At 40.2% G+C, this 25,194-nt stretch overlaps 1 protein-coding gene and 1 long non-coding RNA gene across 2 annotated transcripts in view; one reads left to right on the forward strand and one right to left on the reverse strand.

Annotated features, from left to right (window-relative positions):
* Positions 1 to 10,624: 10,624 nt before the first annotated feature.
* Positions 10,625 to 18,903, reverse strand: LOC142046395 (uncharacterized). The gene is made up of 3 exons (XR_012655370.1): positions 18,832 to 18,903; positions 17,691 to 17,992; positions 10,625 to 10,985 (listed from the first exon to the last, which is right to left on the reverse strand). It is a non-coding gene; the product is annotated as an uncharacterized LOC142046395 (long non-coding RNA).
* RALYL (RALY RNA binding protein like) overlaps positions 17,902 to 25,194 on the forward strand; it is a 620,330-nt gene continuing 613,037 nt past the window's right edge. Inside the window, exon 1 of the mRNA XM_032768366.2 lies at positions 17,902 to 17,984. The gene's annotated coding sequence lies outside the window, so the exon portion shown is untranslated. The remainder of the gene's footprint in view (positions 17,985 to 25,194) is intronic.

The raw sequence follows: 25,194 nt of genomic DNA on the forward strand, positions 1-25,194 counted from the left end.
GATCTTACTTGAGGACACACAGTACCTTCCAGGAGGGGCTGTGCACCTCACAGGATTTGGGTCAACAAGACAGATAAATGACTGCAGCTCACATTTATTGTGCCCAGGACACTGCAGGGAGCTGCTTAGGTGGGTAAGAGTTCATAGTTTTTTGAATTGCTCTTTTCCTCCCTGAAAGGAATCAAAAAAGTGTTGGTTTGGTGGTGTCTGGGTAGAAAGGGCTTCCACAGATAAATATCTGTATTTATGGTTTTAGAAGATTCCGAAGACATTTACTGATGCCCAACCTTAATTGTAAGATGAAGTTTCTATGAAATTTGTGTCTTCCTTAACTTTTTTGGTAAATTGAAGAGAAAGCACAAACAATACTGTTTACACTATACATACAAATACATATTCTTCCATGTCCTTATGAAAGAGCACCATATACACTACATACCTCAAGCGTGAATAGTATAAGCAAGAATCTTACATACAAACATAAAGGCAAAGAAACTTGCTTATGGTTAAAGGGGAATGCAGTCTCCTGAACTCTTTGTATCCACTGTTTCCTGTTAATGTATATTTCAATTGCACTATATGCAGAACCACTACACTGCAAAGATATTTCTAACCTTTTCGTGTTAAAACTGTATTTTATACTGCCACTGCTCCACACATACAGGATGAAGAAATCACTGAATATGTGATTGCTCTTGGCTGGATTAATTTTAACCGATAGCCATAGCTACCACAGGTGATATTTTTCACCCGTTTGAGTAAGGAAGATTGATTGGGGAGATGGAGGAAAGTAGTGGAGCCCAGACAAGCTTCTGCACCACCTAAAATTTGGCAGAATAGACTGACAGGGTATAGAAACATATTACACAGCCTTCTATGCACGGAAGAGTAGCCAAACATTTGGTACAGTAAACAGAATCTTAAAGAATTACACATTTACCAAAGGCATGCATTGAATTTATTCACACAAATGGGAAATGCACTGCAGATAGGGGAATTGTACATTTCTCCTGCTCTGCAAAGATGTATTCATCTGTGCATAAATAGCTAAAATTACTTGTGAAGCCAACAGATGTGCAAGCCAAAACTCCACCCCCCCAGAGAAGCCAGGGAAAGAATGGTACATTTCCCATGCATGTTAGCTTCACATTTCACCAACTGATTCATGGAGAATTCAACCAGATTGCAGAAGCCTTTTTTATTATCATTTATGCAGGCTCAAATTCTGGGAGCTACAGCTCTACTTGAAAGGCACTGTACAAAGTATATGAATACTATCTGCCCTTGGAAAGAGGGAGAGAAGGGAACACTCTGGTGTATGTATATATCACAAAACTGAATCAAAGTAATATTTTAAGGCATTCAGAGGCCATGGGAATGAGAGTAATAGATAGATATTGATAGACAAAGCAAATAGATAGAATGAACTTCCTTTTACCTATGGACTCTTTCACCCAGTTATCCATTCTACTTCCACCCCTTGCACAGCACAGAAACTGCCCTTTCTAAAGCCATCAGTGACCCTTTCCTGGGATATTATCAAGCACAGGCATAACCACTGTGGAAGCTATCCTCTGGCTTTTTACTATTCAGTTGATGTACCCTGCAGTGCAGCTTCGAGTCTTGTACATTTTCACACTGATTCTTTTGCCTCCCAACTTTCTGATTGCATGTTTGGACACAAAGCCTTGTTTTCATTCTCACCTTACTAGATCTGTCTGCTCCCACTCGAGACATTTTCCTTCCCAAGCTTCTAAGACTTTTCTCTTTCTTGGTTCTCACTGCACTGCTGCAACTGCTCTTTCAGTATCGGGATTGGTGACTCCTCCTCCTTGAACTCACTCTCCATCTGTGTCCCCTGGGGCTCTCCTCTTTATCCTCTTCTCTGACCTCCATTACTTGGCTCATTCTGTCCTCTCAAATATATCCAGAATGTAGTTGCAAAAATGTACCTTGCCTACTGCTCTGATCCTGTTCACACTTCTATTTCAAATCACTTCACTAGCTGCTGCTTGCCTTCCACATCAAACTCAAGCTCCTTGCTTTCACCTCCAGTCGCAATTTATAGCCACCTACTTCTATCACCTGGTCTCTTTTTTCTTCCCACTTGGTTTTTTTTTTTCACTCCATCCAAACTTCATGCCTAACCATCCTTCTTTCCAGCTGCTGCCCCTATGCATTTTTACATGTTGCTCCCTATGCTTGCCATTCTTTTCCTGAGACAAGGTGAGTGAGGTAATATCTTTTATTGAACCAGCTTGTAATGGTAAGAGAGACAAGCTTGTTGATCCAATAAAAGATATTACCTCACCCACCTTGTCGCTCTAATATCCTGGGGCAGACCTGGCTACAACTACAATGCATACATTTTTTTCCTTAGCAGCTCTGCCACTTATCTTCTCCTTTTCCTTCAAATCCCTTCTTGAATTTACTAATTCCATACACCCATAAACCTTAGTTCTCCCTTTCAAAGAAACAAGTCAGTTTTTTAAAAATGTGGAATGAATGAAGTGTGCCTATCACAGTGGCTCCTTTACTGTTTTTATGTTGACTCTATCCTCCTTCCGTCATTGGTATTTTTCTGTTCAAACTGTACACTCATTTCAAGGCAGGAAGCGTGTTATCTTCCACAATGATGAACCAGCAAATGCACTTTTGGCTGTATAGAAATAAGAATCCATATTTAAAAAAAAAAATCCTTCCACAGCTGGATGTGGCTATGGAGATAAAGATGACCTCTGCCAAGTCTCGAACCTTTGCCAGCAAACTCTTACTCATGTGAGTAGTACTTACTCACAAGTGTATCCTCTTAGAAATCAATGGTACTAATACAATCACAGAATCGGAAGGGACCTCAAGGCTGGACTAAGTATTATCTAGACCATTGGTGACAGCTGTTTGTCTAACATGCTCTTAAAAATCTCAAATGATGGAGATTCCATAACCTTCCTAGGGAGTTTCTTCTAGTGCTTAACTACTCTTGCGTAACAACTATTTATATGAGCATTTTTAGGATTGGACCCCCCTCACTCCCAAGGTTGTTTTACTACTAGGAATTTTTCACTCATACAGATTTGATCAATATAAATGTTCTTTTGTGTATATGATCACTATTTTTAAAGGTACAAAATAAAAAAAAGTGGAAATGTAAAAGTTCATTTATGTTTTTAAAAATCCTCTTTTTATCTGATGCAGTAAAATAAAATTTATCTTGCAATATCTTACATAAAATAAAAGTATGTGATTTTTTATTGTGGAAAATCTTTTCATATCAGCTAATATCCATAGTATGCTCCATATAGGCTGACAATTACAGTGTGTTGAGAGGGAGTGGAAATGTTATTCTGTTGTGACAAATGAGCATCATATTTACAGTGTACAGATTTATTTGGTGCCATGAATTATGTGAATGGTTATGTTCTAATTACAGTCTTAGAAACCACCAATAATTTGGGTTTCTAGCTTCATGTTTAAAATATTATTAATGCCCAATTTAGCAATGCTCAGAGTGGTTCATTTTTATCTTTTCTTTTTGTCATCCTCATTTAGAGAAATGATCACTGTAACCCACTGATTCCAGCTGGTTTTATATTATTCCTTCTGTGCTGCAATGCAACTGACTACCACTATCATTATAAACCAAAAAGTATATACTGCTATTTGAACAGATGCATAAATAGTCTGTAGAAATGAAAAGAATATGTGACTATTAATACATTTTGCCACAACATGCAATCGTCTTGTGGAATACAGAGGGAGAAAATATGAGGCTAATGTCAACAGAAAAAAATCCTTTGTCTGATCTCATAAATATTATTACTATCAAAGCATAGTTGTTAGCATCCCTCACAATCAACCACTAAATTACTTTCTTTTTAACCTTCCTGTAATTTAGTTGATGTCATCTGATTACTATTTCCTTGATATTGATTTAATTTAACACAGAGGGACTGTTATACTGTTAGCATTGTCAATACAGTATCACTGGGAGTGACTCACTTCCTTTGGCCTGTATTAGCTAAGAGCTAACATTAACTTGTGGAAGTACGTGTTAAAAAACTACAGAAGCCTAATCTAAATGTTATGTGTTTAGAATTTTTTTAATTTAGTTTTACATTAATGGTGCAAAATAGAACCAAATAAATTAAAGTTTAGATTTTTATTATAGTTTTGTGTACACAAAGCTATTACTGAGACCTACCATCATTCCTTTCATAAACGTCTGTATTCAGGGGCATTAATATTCACCTCTCCCAAAGGCTCTCACTGGGCATAGTCTTCCTTCCTGTGGATGCCTTAAAGTATGCAAGCCCAGTTCCAATTCCAACACATCCTACAAGGTCCACAAGAGGAGGGACCCACTCCTATGAACAAGAAGAGATCTGCAATTGGAAAAGATGCTTGACCTAAAGACGGTTTAAGGTTCACTGGAGCTGCTCCACATTTCTCCAGTGAAATGTGGAGCAGCTGCCTCCTCTAGCAAAATCCTATCTTCTTTCTTTTTCCCCTATTCACACTTTGTGGTGCATTTTTAATAGAACTAAAAATTATCTAAGAATTTTCTATTCACTTAATATTCCCATATTGTTTTCACTTTACGGCCTAAACCAAGGGGCCTGAGGTAATTTACATGTCCCGCGAGTTTCACCTTGTCACTTGTGTAAGCAGAGTCAAGATGAGCTCTACCCTGCCATCTGGTGGTGAATTATGGCAAGTGTGAAAAAGGACTTAGGGGACTGATCTTGTTTGCATAGGCACACCCACTCCACCTAGTATGAGCCCACAGCAGCCCAAAATGGTCACTTTGACAGCTGTGGGATCCCAATTTCTCAGTTATTGGGGTAGGAGGAATAAAGTGTTGTTGCCCTGATTATGTGAATGAAGGACTATGAACTGTTTTATGACAGAACATCTCACCATCACCTAAATAGCACTCGCTAGACAGGGGACACGGGTTCCAAAAGCCAGTGACTTGAGAAAGGCTAGGTACAGGTATGTGTACTTGATAGTATGGGCTCTTTTTGAAGGCCTAGCACACCAATTGCACCTCTCTCCCTCCACCACTGTTGAATAGCAGAGCTAATTTTGGTTCCACTAGAAGTCTAGCTAGAGGTTGCTGAGCTGAATTCACTTTGGGCCAATGGTGCACCAGCACTGGGGCTTCCCTACTACAAGCTGAAATAGCTAAAATTACTGAGCTGAGATCACTGAGTGCTGTGTTACCTAGTGGGGGAGCCTAAAGATATACTACTAAGCAGCTGGCAGAGTGGAGCAGTTTGTGGGGACAGCTGGAGTGGTTCATGGGACGGCTGGTGGAGTGGAACAGCTGGTGGAGCAGAGCAGCTTGTGGGACAGTTGGAGTGGCCCATGGAACAGCAAGTGGAGTAGAGCGGAGCAGTTTGCTGGGACGGCTGGAGGAGTGGAACGGCTGGTGGAGCAGAGCCGTTCGTGGTGAAGGCTGCAGCAGAACTCCACAGAGAGGCAGGGCAGTCGACCTCGGCCCCTTAACACCTCATGTGCCCCCCACCCTCAATTCCACCCAGGCTGTGGGGGTAAAACTCTGCAGATAAACTTTTGAACTCTGGGGCAGTACTAACCAGGGACAGAGACTTTTGGGTTGTTGGATTTTGGGGTGATTTGGACTCAAGACCCTGAGGGGAAAAGGACATTGCCAAACTTACTTGGAGGTGGTTCTTTTGTTCATGGTTTGTGTTATGAATCCTGTTTGTGGTGTCTCCCCAATGTAACGCTGCATTGTTTCCCTCCTTTATTAAAAGAATTTTGCTATACTCAGACTCCGTGCTTGCAAGAGGGGAAGTATTGCCTCCTAGAGGTGCCCGGGGGCAGGTGGTATGTAATTGTCCCAGGTCACTGGGTAGGGGCTCGAGGCAGTTTTACATTGCATTATTGAAACGGAACCCCTGGATACTGAACCCGGCCCTTGTTGCTGCCAACTCAGAGGGGCAGAAGAGTTATACTTGCATTCCTAAGAGAGTTCCTGAACATCCCATGGAAGACAAACATCTCTAGCATGGAGTCTTTCCTTGCTCGGACTGCATTTTTCATTACATTTTTTTCTTGGCCTTCCATATAAGAGATGTGCTATAAGAACTGATGCATCTGACATGCCAGGAATGTTGCTGGTACATTATCTACAAATGTGACAGGCTGCATGAAACTTCATTTGAGATTTTGAAGATTGAACAACTAGTAAAGGCTTAGTCATCAGGTTATAACAATTCTGCAGAGAACATGCATGCTCTGTCTTGGCAATGGAAATATATGTGTCATTCTGTACGAGATGGAATGACTTTCTGTTTCTCTCCCTCTCTTTTTATCCACAGAGTGCCAGTTACTGCAATAACGAGGCACTGACCCACCACCATGCCACATAACTATTAGCTGCCTTGGACCTTCCCCATGATATAGAATCTGTTCCTAGCTGGCAGAAACAATGTGAACAGTAGTGTCGAGTGTCACTGCTTGTGAGGTGCTCACCACTGGCAGGTAGCACTCAGACTGTCTGCACTTTAGTGTGAACTGGGGACACAGTAGTCATCTTTGCTCCATTGCTATTACTCGGTATGTATGTTTTAACTGATCCTAGGCAAATCTTCTCACTCAGAATTTGAACATAGGTAGAACCTAAATGAGGTAGGATTGCTTCTTCCTCTAATGCAGATTCCAAAGAGATAGCATGCATTCCTAGACATGAATGTTGTTCACTTATATGAATCTGATTTGGTGGTGGGTGCCAACATAAATTTATTGATTTAAAGCTAACCTCAACTGGTGGGCTATTAGGTGCCTGTTCTCTTGTACTGCCATGGTAGGGTGGATCTTTTGTAGGATAGGTATAGATATGAGCTGGCAACTCTTGAGGAACCATTGTGATCTCATCTATGATATAGGCTAATCAGGAAGTCAGAATTTCACCCAGGAATTCCTGCATCAAGCATAATAGCTTGTGGTTGGAAGGTAATGGTATCTACCAAAAGGAGATAAAGTCTGTAAAGATCTGAAGGCTACGTTTGAAATAGATTTGGTTTTGAAACAGCCAGATTGTAAATAATGCTGTGTATTTAGCTTTCATAGGGCTAAGCATGTATAATTCATGCTGATATGTATTTAGATTCTGTAGATGTGCAGACTCACCCCGTGGTACCTCCTGCTCGTTACTTCCAGGAATTAGCTCGTTCCAGCTCCAGAGTGCCCTCTGCAAGCAGTGATCCTCCTGCCCTCTGGCTCTCGTGTCCCTCCCTGGACCCTGGTGCCCTTTTACCTGCAGTGCTACCCCCTGGCAGTAACCCCTCAGTCTTAGGGTCTTCCCTCCCCAGGGAACCCCCACCCTCTGTTCCCACCTTGCCTCAGTATATGGCTACTACCAGTCATTGTCTAGCCCCCATGCCCTGGGACAGACTGCAGTATCAGCCTACTCATCACTGGCAAAGAGGGTTTGGACCTGCTGCCTTGGCCTACCCCTGGGCTGTCCTCTGCAACCCCCAGTACCTGTTGACCTTTCCTCCTCTGCCTTTCCTCAGCCCTGCTTCACTCAGGTACTCTGTCTTTAGCTCCCTGCAGCCAAGCCCTTCTCCCTCTACAGGCAGAGGAAGACTTATTAGGCTTCTGGCTCACAGCCTCTTATAGGGGCCAGCTGGGCCTGATTGGGGCATAGCCTCAGCTGAGCCTACTTTCCCCACCCTGCTACAGATTCCTTATGGTTTGATTGTGCCCTTAGGGACATACTTGTGTAAGGAGTAGTGTGTAAGCTAGCTCAGGAGGACATCTCTAAGGCATGATTCCTCCAGCTCTTCTCTTTTTTCTGCTGGAAGGAGGGAAGTGTGTTGCATTAGTCATCTGCAAACTGCAAGAAACTCCTGCTTTCTCACAAGGGGGAGCAGCAGCAGCAGTGCAGAGGCCTCGCTCTGCTGAGGATCCAAACCCAAGATCAGGTTAGCTTTAGTGGGACTGCACCTGGGAAAGGGGGAAATCTAGCTCTTTACTGTTTTTCTAGACTGGTCATTCTCATAACTGTGTGGGATTCCAGAAGACTTGGTATTTGGGAGGGGTAGGGAGGAAATGAGCCCAGAAACCTAAGCCCAGAAGTAAGTGGGGAAGTGGGATACCGGGAAGAAACACAAGCAGGAGGGTACAAGATGGGAAACCTCCTGATTCATACTAAGAAAGTAGGGCAATCTGTTAGTTATCATAGGCATATGTACACGAATGCAAGAAGCATGAGAAACAAGCAGGAAGAATTGGAAGTCCTGCCACAATCAAGGAATTATGATGTGATCAGAATAACAGAAACTTGGTGGGGCAGTTCACATGACTAGAGCACTGTCATGGATGGATATAAACTGTTCAGGAAGGACCGATATGGGAGGAAAGGTGGAGAAGTTGCATTTCATGTAAGAGAGCAGTTTGATTGCTCAGAGAGACCGTGTGAAACCGGAGAAAAACCTGTTGAGAGTCTTTGGGTTAAATTTAGAGGCAAAAGCAACAAGGGTGATGTCGTGGTGGGCATGTGCTATAGACCACAGAATCAGAAGGATGAGGTAGACAAGGCTTTCTTCGAACAACTAACTGAAGTTTCCAGATCACAGGTCCTGGTTCTAATGTGAGACTTCAATCACCCTGACATTTGCTGGGAGAGCAATACAGCAATGCACAGACAACCCAGGAAGTTTCTGGAGAGTGTTGGGGACAACTTCCTGGTACAAGTGCTGTGATTTAAAGGGCCCGGGGCTCCAGTGGCTGTGGGGAGCCCTTTAAATTGCCACTGGAAAAGCCGATCCAGTCCGGTACGCCATACCGGCTCTTGCCGGTATGCGGTACTGGACCGTACCGGCTTACTTTCACCTCTGCAGAACAAGGAGCAATGGTGTCAAGTTGCAGTGGGGAAGGTTTAGGTTAGATATTAGGAAACACTATTTTACTAGGAGGGCAGTGAAGCACTGGAATGGGTTACCTAGGGAGGTGGTGGATCCTCCATCCTTAGAGGTTTTTAAGGCCCAGCTTGACAAAGATCTCGCTGGGATGATTTAGTTCGTGTTGGTCCTGCTTTGAGCAGGGGATTGGACTAGATGACCTCCTGAGGTCTCTTCCAAACCTAATAGTCTATGATTCTATGACAGGAAATGTGATATTTAGAACAAAGGGACGAGATGACTTAAAAGATGTTACTCAGCAAGTTCATGTACATTCTAAAGTACTGGAGGCAGGTTCTGATCTCAGCTAGCATAATTATAAAGTAACCCCACTCATGTCAGTGGAAGTACCTCAGGATTTATTCTGGGGAAGCTGTTGTCAGACCCAGGCATCTGCCTATTTTTTGAATCTGCCAATTACGAATTATATTTTCACGAATAAGATAAAATTGTATAATTATGTTAAACAATATAATAATATTATTTTACTTTGAAAGACTTTCTGTTTCTGTGTTTTGCCCAGTTGTCTAGACTTGGTGCTTTGCCTTGGTCTGTGTGTCCCTATTTCTCTCCAGTGCTTTAGCTAAATTAAACAACATATAAAAAATCCACTCCCTTCAGCCATACTGCCATAGACTGTGATCATGTCAGATCTCATAAACTTAAGCAAGATTGACTCTTGTCAACATTTACAAAGGAGTGCTAAAAGAAGAAAAATCTGTGATAATACATAAGGTATCTGTACATGTGTATGCATGACTGTACATAATACAGACATACACACACACACACACACACCTATGTTAAAAGAAATGCCAGAATTCAGGTTTCCTGTGCAACTTTAATTTAGGCTCCTTGTTCGCATGCATTTTGAGACAGTCTTTAATTACTTGATCTCATGCTATTTTTTCCCATAGGATCCCTGGCTCATTCAGTGCACAGAATGCACAGTGCTCTGCGGATGAATGAAGAGTGTGTAGTGAAGTTGTTAGAGAAGTTGAAAGGTGGGTAGTGAATTAGGCAGAGAACTGTAGGAAATTAAAGAAAGTCAGCTGAATGCTGTGCTGCAGAATTAGATTCTGTCCCTGCCTCTGCCACAAAGTTCCTATATGATGTTAGGCAGTCATTTAAACAAAACTTTTCACAGGGGGGTCACTAATTGCGTGTTCCTCATTTTCTGGGTGTCCAACTTGAAACCCTGGAATCTGATTTTCAGAGGGCTGAGTCCTAGGCACCAACTTATCCTGGCCCCAATGGGTACTTGACCCCTCCCACCCCCGCGCCTGTCCCCACCCCGGCCTCCACCCTGCCCCGCCCCAGTTCCAACCCCTTCCCAAAGTCCCCACCCCAACTCTACACCCTCCCTGCCCCTATTGGACCCCAGCCCCACCTCTTCCCCGTCTCCTCCCGAGCGCACCACGTTCTTGCTCCTCCCTCTCATAGCTTGTTATGCCATGAAACACTGTTTTGCGGTGGCAAGCACTGGGAGAAGTAGGGAAGTGGCGCACTGAGAGGAGAAGGCGGAGGCGAGGTGAGCTGGGGTGGGGAGCTTGGCTGCCAGTGGGTGCAGAGCACCCACCAATTTTTCCCCGTGGGTGCTCCAGCCCTGGCGCACCCATGGAGTTGGCACCTATAGGCTGAGCACATTCTCTCTCTCTCGCTCTCTCTCTGAGTCCTGTCACTTACGTCTCCAGACTTCTTACAGATTCATAGATTGCAAGGCCAGAAGGAACCATTGTGATCATCTAGCCTGACCTCCTATGGAACACAGGCCATAGGACTTCCCTGAATTAATTCTTGTTTGAAGTAGAGAATATCTTTTAGAAAAATAAATCTTCAGTTGAGCTTTTATTCTTTCTGGTCTTGTGGACTCACAGATGTGCTCTCTCTTGATCTAGTCCCTGACCCGTCACATGCATTCTCAGGTTCTATGCCTGACCGGCCCTTTTAATGCTCTGCTGTCTCTTTCTGGGTCCCTTTGAATGCTTCATTGTGTCTCTCTTGATGTCTTCATGTTTTTACAGCTCCAGTCATCAAGCCATCAGATACCTCTTGCTTGAAAAAAAAATTGCATTTTTTGAACTGTCTTTACATAGAGATTGTCATGTAGGAAATTATTGCATAATAGCAGATGGTGCTGACCAGTGAATTTTGTCACATGCAGCTATATCTCACACTGTGCATAGACTTATTGATTGCAAAACTCCCCCCTCCCCAGCCACCTTTATTAGTTTTATTTGTTAATTAACTCTTCCATGTAGAGAACAATTTAAAACAGCAAAAAACAACTGTTTTGAAGACAGGAGAACACTTGCAACACTATTAATAAACTAAAGAGGTATATGCTCTTTTCTTGGGGCTTAAGAAGAGTTGATTTCTTTTTTTATTTTTTAAAATATAGATGTCACTTGTCATGTTTGGTTTGCTATAAGATTATATGCAGTATGAAGGCAAATCTGGGGACATGTACAACATACAATTCTAATAAAGCATGTTGTACACTATATACTTTGATTGTAATGTGATTACCTTAAAGGTCACCATATTCAAGTAGTACGAATAATGAAAGCAAAAAGAATTCAAGACACAACACTTCCCTTCCCTCCCTCCCCTTCTCCCCCAAACAACATGAGTTAAAAGTGAAAAGGGGGTACTGAAGATTTTATTAAAATGTTTTTATTCAGTTTACTCATATTGTAGGTGCAGCATTCATATATTTCATTTGCTCTACTTTACAGTAGAGTTACCTTTCACTTTTACTCCTTCTGTCACTTATGATTGGATTTTTAAAATCTACATTGTGCTCTTCTTAGAAGTTTCAGTTGAAAGGGAGGTGACAGAGGAAGTGAGCTAGTCTCACTGTATATAGAAATGTGGCATCTTTAAAAAGCATTGGAAAGAAAATAGGAGGGTAAAGAGTGCTAAAAATTCTGTGAACATAAAGAGAATTGGAAAAGGGAGAAAAACAGAATGAAGAGCTTAGAAAATGAGACTAACGTGAAAAAGATAGTGGTAAAAGGGAAGAGTGAAAAAGTCAAGATGCCTAACATTTTTAGTTTTTTAGGCTTTAGTAATGAAACACTATAGTCTTCCCATCAGATTGAATTTTATTTAAAATGTGAAATAAATCAGTTTGGCAGTCTCTAAACTACAGCAATGAAACAAAAACAAACCAAAACACACAAACAAAATAGATATGTTTGTAATGATCTTACACTCACATAACTCAGAAATGTATTCATGCTTTTCAAAATTATATTTTGCAGATTTCTCAGAAGCTTACGTTATTTTTTGTCCTTCAAATGTTGGCTCACAAGTGAAATTATAAGAGTTTCATTTAGGTAATTTCTTTTTATTTACTTATTGCCAGTTTAATCAATTCTCAATTCCCAATCTTTACTGCAACTGTGAAAATCATACTGGCCGATCTTGCAGTGCTCTAGCTATGCTGACTGGTCATATAGTCATTGCATATGCCAAGTTACCATTTAAGACAGGATCAGGCCTAAAATCTGTGTCTGAAAAGAGAGAGATTTTTTTTAATCTGTAAACTCTGCCTGCATACAAGAGGTGCTTGACAATATTTTGCCATCTAGGGCTCAGTCCTGCAAGATGCTGAGTCATGCTCACCAAAATGTTGAAAACCAAATTGCTTGTGCTGGCTGGGTGCTCAGCACCTGTGCGGAGAAGCTGCTGCGTATTTAAAAATAATGTGCACCGTGCTGAGCAATCTGAGTAAACCTCTAGCCATGCACTCATAGTAGCATCAGAAGGAATGGGGGAGAGTTATTATGGCAGGGTGGATACACAGTAGACCACAGGCAGAGCACATAGTCTTAAATGCAATCCTTTGAATACAGACTATGGGCTTAGTGGCAATCTTTAAATTTACTTATTTCTATACCCAAATGCAGGGATTGATCCTGCGGGGTAAATATAAAGATTGTGAGGGATTGTACTGAGTCAATAGCAGGACCACTGAGTGTAGTAGAGTCGAGCTGGTTTACAAAAACATTTGTTAAAAAACACTGAGCAGCTCATTGTGAGAAATAGTGTTTCATGGGAACCTTTAGAAATATTTCTGTGTCAGTGGCCAAGGCGTAGGTGTGTAAGTGCTTATGCATGCCCCTACTCTTAGTTACTTTTAAAGTGTGGCTTTTATCATACTTCAGTGAGGCTCTAGGGCTGGTTCAGAGAAGTCAATTAAAATCCTAGAAATGGCCACTAGACACAACATGTGCCTGCAGTGAATTGTATTTAGTTACCTATGCCCTGGCCATGACTTCAGTAATGACCTAATCCTTCTCTTCCAACTGGGTATTCACTGCAGGTGTAGAGACTTGCTCACATTGTTGAGTACTGTACTCATTCTCCGTACCAAATTGTAACATCTCTGCGTAGGTGCTGAGCACTAAGCTCTCACTCTGCTCTGCACACTTTTCACTAGCACTCAGTATCCTGTTGGTCCAGAAGTAATGTCTTAAGTGAGTATGCTTAAGAAGTGCTCCTAGGAGAAACTGATAGCAGGGCAGCCAGGAGGACCAGTCACTGACACAGAAATGTTTCCTTAGAAAACAATATCCCTACCAACCTGTTGCTCAATGCCTCATGCTGCGTTCAGTGTTCTAACCAGACCACCAACAGAATTCACTTCCTACAACTTACTTCACCTTATTGGATTATGAGTAGAAAAGCACTATCCTTTTGGTGGATCAGTGCCACTGTCTCCTAACTCTCTTCTAAACTTCTTCAGTGTCAAACCTTTAGAGACTTGAAAGTTCATTTTCTCAATTCTCACAACTTTGGCCAAACTGAGATGTGAAAGTTTTGCTATAATTTCTGAGCTTACTCTCCCGTAGAAGAATGCACAACACTTTCCTTAGGCCATTAAATCATCCCTTAACAATAATGTTTTTTAAAGTGCTCAAGTACAAATCCTACATGACGTATCATAATGACTTTTTGGCTCAGTTACAGTGTATCAAATAAATATGCCATTTAAAAATGAGGATAGGGCACAAAATACATATTCACCCAATAGCCAAGATCTTGTAATCCATTTGATAAATAATATGTACTACAATACATAAAATGTGCATTCCAAAAATTATGTACTCTCAACAAATTCCTAAATATGTGTTTGTGATCCAGATTTACCAGTGAGATCTATAATGGTTTCTTGGACAATACACACTGTTACATGAAATAATTTATTTTCTTCTTATTTGTACAGAGAGAAATATGTATTCAAATGTCTGTTTAAGAAACAGTGGTGGAAATGGGGGAAAGACAAGCATTCTAATTTAGGCCTTGATCCTGCAAACTGGAAGTTACTGGGACTATATACACATACTTGAAGTTCCACACTGCATAAATATGCAGGATTGGGACCTTAGTCCTTAATTTGCTCAGTCAGAGTCCTTCATGCAGTGCCTAATACTAATGAGAATTTAATGTTTGCATCAAGAAAAAATATCTCATACATGCTGAATCTCTAAGCTTCTGAGAGTTTGATGTGGTTGATTTGTTAGTTACAATATAAAGTTCGTTCCTGGAGGTCTTCTATATCCATAAGGATCCCTTAGTATTTTTCCATTTTATACCTATGAATTCTGAGATGCACAGCCCTGCTGCTGAGAGCCAAATTCAGTTGTAAAGAGTTGCTGGAAGCAGTGTGAAAAGACAGAACAAATCCAAAGCACAATATAAAAATAAAGCAACAAAAAGTAACAAGTGTTTTATTTTACATTTTTAACCTCTAGCCTTTATTCTTTCTTCTAATTTCTTATGGACAGCTGGGATTTTAAAACAAGTCGAAAGAAGGGAAGAAATAGAAAGGGAAAGTTTATTTGTTTGCCAAGAACTCTAGGGGACAGGCACAAGGATGGAAGGAGAGAAATTGGAGTGATTTACACATGAACAGGAGAAACTGGGGGAAAGAGGAGTGGAAGGTGGGATGATGTCATCAATCTTTTATTCAGCAGGACAGCATGTTACTGCGCAGGATCATCATTTCATTGAGTAATATGCTCTCTGTAGCTTCTGTGTCCTGATTTGCTAAGAGGTTTGACTATGTGTAGTATGACTAAATAGAACGTTTTCGAAAGTTTTTCATGGAATGTCAGCTGCTCAAATTAAATCTACACAGAATAGTGGGAAGGGCAGAACTGCTTCTGTGCTAATGGAACAACTGGGGCGGTTCCTCTCTCGCTGAATAGATCCCACACAATAGTAAAGAAAGTTTGTGAAGGGAGATGTGTTTTCAAATGCTTTATTCTGTTTAACAGAAAAAAAATAGTTGACAAATATGACAGCTCTGTCTTTAACAGACTACAGCTGGGAAATACCAGAGGGTGGGGAGTGGGAGAATGAGGAGTTGGAAAAGGAGCAAGGAAGTAAAAGAGGGGGAAAGTCCACTTATGTTCCTTGTTAATTGAGGTATTTATAGTTGTAAATGAATTTATTTCACAAAAAAGTCTCATTATTTCTCCTCTTTCTGTGTAAGCAATAAGGCCTCAACATCATTAGGTAAATATTCAGTAATATTGTTAGTTTTAAATATTTTTTTCACTGTTTATGAAATTACAAATATTTTCTGGCCCAGTAAATTTGAGCCAGAATGTTTAAAACACAGAATTTGCTAATGAGATGCTTTAGCTAGATAGGGATGCAGGCTTGACAATCCTGTTCTGAGAAGCCATATTTCTAACTGTAGTTCCAGCAAAAGCTACTCCTAGTCCCAGCAGATTCTACGTGCAACTGCAGTGTTTGTTAATAAGGGCAGGGGAATTAAAACTGAGCTGGCTTATTAAAAAATGCCATGTGTCCATGAAAATGGCAAATACAATTTTAGGGTGCATCAGGCAAGGCATTTCCAGTGTAAGATAGGCACATGTTAGTAGCATTGTACAAGGCACTGGTGAGACCTCACCGGTCTCCTTTGTTTAAGAAAGATGAATTCAAACTGGAACAAGTTCAGAGAAGGGCTACTAGCATAATCAGAGGAATGGAGAACCTACCTTATGAGAAGAGACTTAAGAAGTTGGCTTGTTCAGCCTAACCAAATGAAGGTTAAGGGGAGATATGATTCCTCTCTATAAATATATCAAAGGGATGAACACGAGGGAGGTAGAGGATTATTTAAATTAAAGGCAAATTGAAATTAGATGTCGGTTTCTAACTATCAGAAGAGTGAAGTTTTGGAACAACCTTCCAAAGGGAGAAGTGCAGGCCAAAAACCTAACTTGTTCCAAGACTGAGCTTGATAAGTTTATGGGGGGACAGTATAATGAGACTCATTATACTGCCTACAACAGCACATGGCTCATTCATGACTGCTATTAGTAAATATCTGCAAAAGCTAGAGATAGGACACTAGATGGGGACGGTTCTGAGTTACTACAGGGAATTCTTTCCCAGGCATCTGGCTCGTGGGTCTTGCCCACATGCACAGAGTCTAACTGATCGCCATATTTGGGATTGGGAAGGAATTTTCCCCTAGGCCAGAGTGACAGAGACAGGGATTTTCTCCTTCCTCTGCAGTGTGGAGCACAGGCCACTTGCTGGTTTGAACTAAAATAAATGGTGGATTTTCTGTAACTTAGTATTTAAATCAAGAGTTGAGGACTTCAACCACAGGTTATGAGTGTATTACAGGTATGTGTGTGTGGGTGATGTTTTGTGACCTATGATGTGCAGAAGGTCAGACTAGATTATCATTATGGTCCTTTCTGGCCTTAAAGTCTGAGTCTAAAAACAAAACAAAAAACCTACACACCTCTCACACGCTAATAATGGTGAGTGATGCCTGGGATACTTGCTTAGTTTATAATGGGGCTGTCCAGTCCAGAACACCACGTGTAAGTTCATTTTGAATGATTTGAGGCCCCCTTCACTCAGACAAAACCTCAGGCCAGTGAGGGGTGCAGAATAGGGTCCCTGATGATTGCAAATGCCCTCTCTCGGTAACACAGGCTACCGTTAAATGTGAGCAAGGACGGCTGGTGGGGAACAACAGGCTCACTTACCAGCCGGCTGAAAGAGTTAACCTGCCGAGGAACTAGCGGTCCTGCGTGACGATCCATTGCTGCTTCTCTGGCTAGCACACGCTGCCTGCAAAGCGCTCTCCCCAAAGCAGCCTTTCTGGAGTCACTTCTTCGACTTAAGCCTCTGCCAGTAACTTTTGTTATTAAAAACAACGGCCCCACCACTGCGCCAACAGGGTAAATACTGAGCAGAGGCCAGGAAAGCAAAACAAAGTATCAAAATAATGAACTTGTCTCTCGGCACTTTCTAGTTTCTGTCTAGCTGCAAACGTGAGCCTATGCTGCCCAGCGCGCTCTGGACAAGCATTGCTTCGGGTTTGCACTTGGACCGAGCAGATCCAGCCCCAGCAGAAAGTACAGCTCCACAACACACAGCCCCTGCCCTGCCCCCCTGCAACAGCAGGAAACGCTGGAGACGCACTGGCTTGCACTGACACTTGCCACCCAGTCTAGCCAGCCCCATCGGCAACCCAGAGCAGGGGGATATATCTGGAGAAGGTAAAATCCTTAATTTGGCCGCACTGGGAGCAGCAATAACTTTGAAGTGAGGAGGCAGCAAGTTGTGGCAGCACCGACACACACACACACGCGCGCGCAGCAGCTGCTCCCCCTCGCACGGCATCGGCTTTCAACTCCCCTCTGCCTCTCGCCCGCGCCTCGGCGCGTGTGTGTGTGTGTGTGTGTGTGTGGCGCGTGGAGCTGGGGCGAGAGGCACCTGCTTGGCTCGCGCCGCCGCCGCGCCGGCTGCTCAGACTCCAGCTCCTGCCCCCGGCTGTGGGTTGCAGCCTCCTGCTTGCTGCTACTGCCGCCGTGCGAGTGAGTTGGGCTGCTCCAGCGGGGCTAACCCCTTCCCCCTGCCTGCGAGTCAGCCCGGCTACGAATCACGTGTCAGCTGCCTGAGGCAGAGACTAGAGAGGAGGGGAGGGGGGGAAGCGCCTCATTCCTTCTTCCACCGCCATACTGTATTTTATAGTAACTCATTTTTATTCCTCTCTTTTACTCCCGCTCGGTGAGTACCTTTCCGCTGACATTCTTGTCCTCCTTTTTTTGTCCTGTTTTTTTCTTCCTTTTTTATTTTTCTTTTTTTCTTCCTCTTTGATTATTGTTTCAAGGGATTTGATCCTTTTTCTGATGACAAGTTTTTTGTTTTTGTTTTTTGTTTTGTTTTTTTCTTCTTCTTAGCATGCGATGGTTACTAAACTGTGAGCAAAGGGTGCTGCTGGGTCTGGGAGTCACTGGGAATTGAGCAATGCAATAAAATTAAGACTTACCAGTCCAGCAACAACATATATAAATTTGCTATCTCTAGATCTAGATATGCAACTGGTTTTGTTATGGCACGAGAAAAGAAAGCAATGTGAAATATGCGTTTTTGAAAAGATGAGGAAAAAAGGCATGTTTCTAACTCTTTTGCAGAGGATTTTTCCAGATGTTGTTTTGATGTTTTTTTTAAAATTTTTATTTTTTGGTATATAGATGTTAATTGCAAATGCATTTTACAGCAGTGTTTACAAAGAGTTTGTGATCTTGCAATACTGGTGCAGGCCACTGAGCAAGATGTTAATTTTATTATTTTTGGTTGTTGTTTCCTTTTTTGACACTCGGTGCAATCAGCAGTCTTTTCTTCTTTTTCTTTGATGCCCGTTTATAACGTGAAACTTTTCTTGCAGCTTGTTAGAGTTGATCATTTTTAAATACTTTTTTCTCCTTAAAAAAAAAAGCCAAAAAAAAAAAAATCCAGAGCAATGATCGTTACTTTTGCACATTTGACTTTTTTATTCTTTTACCGAGATAATTTTATTATGATGATTATCAGGATGATGATGATAGATATGCACATATATACAAATAAATACATTTTAAAATGATGGCAGTGGAAGGTTTTCCTGGAAAATGAAGTGCGGTTTGGTTTCCTTGTCAACGGAAGATGAAGTGAACAACTGAACATCTCCCCAGTGCAGGTACTTCATCTCCTTGTAGGCGTTTCCACTCTTTGTAAATTACGTTACGGGAATAATCATAATTATTATTAATAAAAATATCTCAATCCCTAGCTAAATATGTGTCCTCAATGAAATGAAAACGAAACTAAATTATCTGTCTCTTGATCGCTCGGATGTGTCCAAAACACTGCGCTAATTGAGCCCAAGTCGGTTACGATGCGTGTAGTAGTTTATGTACAGTACTATCCTAGACATGCGAGTAGCCAGCTGACAAACCTGAATGGAACCGTGAGATGCAAGTTATGAGCAGGGACGCTTCTAGGGCTTAAAAATAACGGGACTGGACTGTGAGTAAGAAGGGGTTTGTGTATGTGTGTGTTTAAAAAATGCCCACTAGGAAATCTTAGGTGGCTGTGAGAGAAACAGTAGCAGCAATCCCTCAGAGGGACTGGCTCACTGCCATTTGAGCTTGACACATATTCCAAATCCATAAGGATAACAAACTCCCTTATTTCCAATTCCTACCATTCAATTAACACGGAATAATCAAGGCAGCAAGCAGGTTGTCTCTGTCAGGTTTAGCTTATTGTTGATTAATTATGAGCAGATGCATATTTTGAGTGTTTCCTTTTGTTTTGGTGATTATTAATGCCACTGTCTGCCATGGAATAGGAAACAGTTACTATCCATGACGGTCACTGAGAGTTCAAGATTAGGGAAGCAACTGTTACTTTGCTTTAACAGCACCTAAACTGTTCCTGATTTAGAGACAGGATATTGGTGCACTGAAATATGATTTTGAAAGATTTTTCCAACTGGGAGTTTTTCCAGAAAGAGATAGAGCTGAGTATTTTATCAAAGTTGAGATGTCGAATACTTGGATCTGCAGTGTTCTGTATGGTTTGCTTTATTGTGATGGTGCTGTTTAGTGTATTCTCTATGAAAAGATTTCAGGTATTTATAACTTGAGTCATAAAAATTTGCTCTGCATTTAAGCATTGTCTTTTAGGGAATCCTTTTTTTCTTTCTAGATGTAAAGAGAAACTTTTTGTTTATTTTTCATTAATAGGAATACAAATGCATTTGGAAGTTAGAAACTTCAGACACATATTTATATTCTTGCACCTCACAAATATTTTTCTCTTTTAAACTGAAAAGTTTTTATCCAAAGTCTGTAATGTGCACTCATTCTGTTGCATATGTTGTGAAACTAAACCCAATACATTTTAGTTATCTGGCATGGGAAAATAACTATTATACATGGCTGGTGGGTTTTTACAACAACAATGTGATTAGAAAAAAAAAAGAAAAAGAAAACCCTAACACATGGATTTAATTTGCAATTGGGTCAATAATCCATCTTTCAAAAAGTCACTATCTAAATATTTACATGATAGATTATAATATTTTCTTTGAAGTAGTTATGATCCACTGGATCAATATTCCACATTTTAAGAAGTCCCAGACCTCTGCTTTTATTTATTCTTGGAAGGGTTAGATTTTTATCAGTAACTGCTGGTAAATGTCTATTTCAGCACACACACAAACTGATGAAAAAATATTTCCATTGATGGTAATCTAAATCTGTAGATATAAGAAAAATACTGCTTGAGAAATTTTTAGAGTTTGATTTAAGGATATTCACTTTGTATATTCTGAAATATGATTTTGACAATTTGTGTTTAATTGTTATAAAGCTTTAACTTTACTGTCATTATTATTGCCTGAGCTCTCCATTGTTTGGCCCTCCCATAATTTCCTGCAACTGTAAAAATGTAATCAATACAAATGTAAAAATTCTAAAAGTAAATAATGATATTATTTATTGGAGTTATATTAAAATTGAATTCTGCTAAGCCTATTTATATTTTCATAATTCAGACTGAAAAAAATCTGTGAGTACAAAATAGTGATCAGCATGCTATGCACTACTTTCCCGCCTAGGTTTAAATTGTATTTTTTTCAGTTTTTTGTAAAGTTGTGGGGAATGGACAACAAACCCAGAATTCTTAGTATTGGTAAAGTGTTCAAACAGATAAATCAGGCAAGTAATTTATGGACCAACATTCCTTTGGCCCATAACTTGTCTGTTTTTCTGGGCAGGTGTGAGATATCAGTAATTTGTACAGATAATTGCTGACTGTGAGTAAAATCCTGGTCACTTAATCCTTCCTTGAAATCCGTGATAACATTTTTTAGAAGTGCGCTATTATGGACACCCAAGTGGAGTGTACAGAATACCCACTGCATGTGCACGAGTCATGAACTGATGTGCACGCATACCTTTCACGTGCACAAATTGAGGTTATATTGAATATTTTGCATGAACAACTTGTGTATGCACAAAACAGTATATGCACTTTTAATAACAGGGGCCAAGGAGCTTACTGTTGTAAGGAGAACAGTGTTTGGCTCTGTATAGGCTGCAACATCTATGCACAGTACAACTTAATTGAGAATGCTGTATCAAGCTCAACTTGAAATTTCCATGCTTCTGATGCTTTATGTCATAGTTTAATGTTATTGAAAACAGGGACTTTGTGTGTTAATTTGCATTCATGTTTGGAAAGCCACCAATATAAATACTGTACAAGACTAGCAATTGTTCAGTTATTTTCAAGATACCAAATTTTATAAATAATAAACTAGAAAAATTTAAAAATGGACATATGATTAACTGTGTTATTACCTTTGCCATAACATTTGCTGCATTCCCTATGTTTATAATGGGAAATACTGCTACTAATATAGTAATAGTGGTACATGTCCATGCTTGAATATTATCTACTTTATATTTTAAATCTCTCTTCTGATATTTAAAGGGAGGTGAGAGACTTAATCTGCTTTTACAGAAATTTGTAAACTGAAAACATTGGAAAGCAATTGTTGTTTTGTTTTTCACTCAAGTAAAAACTACTGAATGAAAATCAGACTACTGAACAGCCTGACTTTTCAGGCTTCTGGTTGCCCTCAACATCGGATGAGCACTGCGTTAGAAATAAGCAATACACAGGATATTACCCATTCCAGGGCTGGATGATAGAAGCAAATAATGGATGAAAGAAGAAAATAATCCTTTCCCCATATCCCAATACTGCGGAATTTTTTTCACACAGCTCATTTATTTCCAGTAGCTACGAGTTTTCCATTCTCCCTTTTTTTCTATTCATACAACCAAGGCCCTTTGGTTAATGTATTGACCAGTATGTATTACCATAATAGCATCCTTCTGTTTAGCATGAAAATGGAAGTTACTTTTTAAAACAGTGTTTCTAATTACAGTTTCTTCTCAAGATCCTTATTTCCTAGATTCTGTTCTTAGTCATTGTCCTAAAAAGCAGTACTTTCTATCAGCCATTAACAGGCTAGTTCTGTCTTATAGCCATTTTTTTTCCCATTTAACTCAGGCCAACCATCAAAAAGTTCACAAGATAAACAACATAACATTATGTAAAAACCTTGCAAGATATTTAGGGGCTTGATTCTGCCCCCATATATGCATGTATAATTCCCATTGACTTCATTCGCACCTGCCCAAGGACATAGATGAGTCCTTCTTATTTTTAATTACAGTTTGATTTTTTGAACCCAGATTGAAAGTGGCCTGTTTGCTAATGAAAAACAGTCATCTGTGTCTCTGTGAATGTGGGTACCCAATGGAATACATTGTAACCCAGTGGATAGCCTTCTTCAACATGTCTATCATAAGAAAACAAAATAATATCTAAATAAATGGACATAAATATTATGACACCAAATTGTGTATCTGCTGAAATTATTTTATAATTTTTCAACAATCACTCTATTTAGCTAGTTTCCAAATTATTCTTTTAGGCTCCAACATTGTAGGTGACATAAATAGCTTGCCTTTCCAAACAATGTCCAGAGCTAGATTCAGAAATGCCAAGTCTAACCCTTAAAAATACTTTTCAGAATGTATTCATGGGGGCAAGTGTTTATTTCTCGATAAACATCCTTGTTGATGAGGCAGAGCAAAATAGGCTCAGTTTTCCTTTAAGAAAGTCTAAATCTGAAGAACTGAGCATGAAGAGACTTATGGCAGAAGTAGCATTCACAACAGGAACATGTTAAAATCAGTGAGAACTTGAAAAAGAGCACAAATAGATGAGAAAGATAGGGAAGGAGTGAGGATGTTGAATAGCGGGAAAAAAGCGAGGAAAGTTTGGGGACAGCTATTTTATAGACCATAACTTTTTGGTTATGGTCTATAAAATATAAAATAAATATAAAAACTCAATAGCGTCTGTAAGAGATATGTTAAATAAAGGATGACCATGCCTTTTTATTGCTTAGTGTATCTGTAAACAACTAATTATTCAGATCTCTCTAGCGCTAATCCTGCAAACACACTGGAAGTAATAGTACAGAGGTGAGTGGCCAGTTGCACTACTTGTGTGCATGAAGTTATTCACACGTGTGAATGTTTGCAAGATTAGGATCCAGAAAAAAGAACACTGCACATTAGAGGTGATGCAAAACTCAGCATTATAGTATGAGAAGTTAGGCAGCTGTATAGATTTGTTAGGTCACAGATATAGACTCAAAGTATTGTTGCTCAATTTGTGGTTTTTGCTTTATTTTGATTTTTGCTTTGAGTGACCACTGATGCTACTTGTTCTTTTGTTGAACACTGCATACATTCAGTTATTTTACAACTGATATGCTGTGCAGTAAAATTTAAACAAATCTCATTATTTGTTAGTCAAAAAAAAGGTCGAGGCAGTATTTCAAACTCCTCCACCTCTTTGTTGGTCTTTCTGAATAGATTGCATCATTTTAACTCATGAATATTTTCTTGTCATTTAGAAAAGTAGTTTTAATTTCAGTAATTAATTTAATCTTTAAGGAGCACTTGGACTTTGATTTTGGATCTCTTTTCTGGGAAGCATTATTTTTGCACAATTGAGGGTGATTTTCTGACTCGATGAGTCATGCACCAGCAATTAAAACAAATAATCAAATTGCCCTTTCAAATTATTAAGCAAATTTCAGGTTGCTAGGCACTAATACAATTAATTTGTTTTATCACTGTAAAAGCCTGGAATGTATTTAAAATAGATGTATATGATTACAGGTAATTTCAGGCTGATACAGTTAGTAAAATATTTGATCAATTAACCCTTAGTTCTTACATAGTTATTATACCAACATTTTTATTTTTACAGGAATAGTATCTGTATGGTTTTCCACTCCCAGTTCACACATTCCACTGTGAAAAACTGATTGATGGCTAAAGTTAAGTAGAAAACTCTGCAACCTTTAGTGCACGTGGTTTCCACTGGTTGGAGAGTTTTGTACAGATTGCAGCAGGGACAGGGGCTGAGGTCTCCAACCTTGGGATATACTAAAATCTGTGTGGGTTATATTGTAGATCTCAAGATTTCCGCTGAGGATCAGGTTATTCAGCCAGAAAGCTGTACCCTCTATGGTATTCTCTATCTGTCAATCTGTCTAACTTTCATTTTACATCAGTCACTATGGATGATATCGTAGCCCCTTGGTCCTCCCTGTTATCAGACTCCTTTTAGAGCCATTCTGCCTTGTCAATGTCTAGCACAAGGGGACCTGCCCTGTTTGAGATTTCTAGGGGCTGCTCTGCTATAAATAATAATATGGCCACAAATCTAGTCTCTGAAGCATTTAAAGGGGCAGAGGTAGAACTCATGGAAATTAATTCTGACAGAGACCTCTTCATGAGGATGATACTAGATAAAATGGTGCTCTTCAGGCTCTTTTCTCTCACTGCCTAGTCATGACCCTTTTACCCAAAATCTGTGGAGTCTTGGTTCAATGAGGTTTGCATAGAGGGACTTTACCAAATGATGGGAGAACTGATGTCATTTAGGTTACCTTCAATTATTGCTGCCTCTATTAAATTGTACTCTAGTGAATCCGTGCAGCAATATGAGCACAGGAGATACTTTGCTTCAGCAACAATGAGGTCCTCAGGGGAAAAAAATGGTCACAGCCTCTTGACAAACCACAGATTATAAAGGCAGTACAGAATATACCTGCGGATCAAGAAGCAACATGGATCTAATAGAACCTTGATACTATTAACCAGTTTGGTGAAAAGCAGGCCCCAGGCTTCTGGAGGTGTCATAAAAAGATAGCTAAGGGTTAATGTTTCTTTTACCTGTAAAGGGTTAACAAAGGGAACCAAACACCTGACCAGAGGACCACATCAGGAGGACCGGATTTTTTCAAAGTGAGTGAGGGAACTTCTGGGTGTGTTTGCTTTGTTCTTCTGTTTGT

Source organism: Chelonoidis abingdonii, chromosome 2, assembly GCF_003597395.2.
Source record: "Chelonoidis abingdonii isolate Lonesome George chromosome 2, CheloAbing_2.0, whole genome shotgun sequence".
Taxonomy (NCBI): domain Eukaryota; kingdom Metazoa; phylum Chordata; order Testudines; family Testudinidae; genus Chelonoidis; species Chelonoidis abingdonii.